This window comes from Coenobita brevimanus, chromosome 50, assembly GCF_032717465.1.
Source record: "Coenobita brevimanus isolate Jiangsu-jjx chromosome 50, ASM3271746v2, whole genome shotgun sequence".
Lineage (NCBI taxonomy): Eukaryota > Metazoa > Arthropoda > Malacostraca > Decapoda > Coenobitidae > Coenobita > Coenobita brevimanus.
This window is the reverse complement of record NC_137003.1, coordinates 4,088,898-4,090,521: the sequence shown is the minus strand read 5'-3', so window position 1 is coordinate 4,090,521 and position 1,624 is coordinate 4,088,898. Positions and strand designations below refer to the sequence as shown.

The following is a 1,624-nucleotide window of genomic DNA, read 5'->3' as shown; positions in this document are numbered from 1 at the left end:
AAGGACTGGGACTAACAGTTAACTCTTGCTTTAGAGAGCTGGACAGAAAAGGGATGAGTGTTTGCTGCTACACGGGTGCTACGCGCCCGCCGAAGTAATGGAGGGATGCCAGCACAGAGCTCAGAGGAGATATGACCGTTGAAGTAGCGATAGAAAAAAGATAATTATGCTGCAGTGCGGTAATGAGACAGGTTGTATGGGGACCAGTAAGAGGAAGAGAGCTAATGTGATGAAATGCCTTTGACTCCCAACTTAGTGAGAAGAGCTGTATGTGGGAGGCCTCCCCACACATGAGAGTTGTGCTGTATGCGGGAGGCCTCCCCACACATGAGAGTTGTGCTGTATGCGGGAGGCCTCCCCACACATGAGAGTTGTGCTGTATGTGGGAGGCCTCCCCACACATGAGAGTTGTGCTGTATGCGGGAGGCCTCCCCACACATGAGAGTTGTGCTCCACATAGGTATGGGCGAATAAATACCATGTAGCCTATAAAGTCAACAACTGTGCGGGGGTAAAGAAGGTATGGAGTCGGCTTAGCAAACCTAAACTCTTGGAAGCAGAACTTACAAGTGAGGTAATAGTGAGCTTTCCATGATAAATCCCGAGAATGAAACCCCAAGTATGTTTAAATATGATGGTGGGCAGACAGACAGACACAAACAGGTTCCCCGAGGTGCAGACAGGCGGTAGACAGCAGACAGGATGGCCAGACGTGCTGTTTACACCAGGCAGACAGCACAACAAACACTGGTGGTGATAGAGTGTGTGTGTGTGTGTGTGTGTGTGTGTGTGTGTGTGTGTGTGTGTGTGTGTAATTCACCGGGTCGGTCAGGATCACTTGATGGTCGTGATAATCAGCTTTGCCCTCCCGGAAGGGAGCTGAGAGCTCATATAGTCCGATCTAAGGGCAAGGCACGCACACACCGATCCCCTTGCTCAAAGGGGACAGTAACCACCCACTTCGTCAGTGAAATTTTTCGCAACCTGAGCGAGGCGCGAACTTCCGTCTACCAGATGGCAAGCGAGAACGTTACCACCGAGCCAGCAAGCGGTGTAAAACATTATGTCAACAGCATCTGGTGTTCCCAGGCGGTCACCCATCCAAGTACTAACCAGACCCAACGTTGCTTAACTTCGTTGATCGGACGAAAAGCGGTGCACTCAACGTGGTATGGCCGTTGTGTGTGTGTGTGTGTGTACAACATTAAGGTGGCGTGCAGGTGTCACTTAAACATGTGCTGTGTTGTGACCTGATACTGAATGTTACTTATTGGACACACACACACACACACTGACATAAGTGTGGTAAATGTGGTGACGTGATCGTTGTGGTGTCGGAACTGTAGCTGAAACAAAGGTTGTGGGTGTGGTGGGTGTGGTAGTTGTGGTATGTGTAGTGAAAGCTGTGGTAGCTGTGGCATTTGTGATAGCTGTGGTTTTTGTGGTACCGTAGTTATGATAGCTGTGGCAGAGTTAGTAGCTGTGGTAGACTGGCAGTGGTAGTTGTGGTAAGGGTGATATGGGGGTGGTGGGGGATGGAAGGAAAATATTGGTACCTTACGTGTGGTTTTTATAACTCGAGTACAAAAAAGCTTTTACGGCTGACTGAGGCGAGGGAGGGAGA

At 49.8% G+C, this 1,624-nt stretch overlaps 1 non-coding gene across 1 annotated transcript; it reads right to left on the bottom strand.

Moving 5' to 3' along the window:
• Positions 1-1,064: 1,064 nt before the first annotated feature.
• On the bottom strand, positions 1,065-1,183 carry LOC145399952 (5S ribosomal RNA). The gene has a single exon (XR_013897397.1). It is a non-coding gene; the product is annotated as a 5S ribosomal RNA (ribosomal RNA).
• Positions 1,184-1,624: the final 441 nt, after the last annotated feature.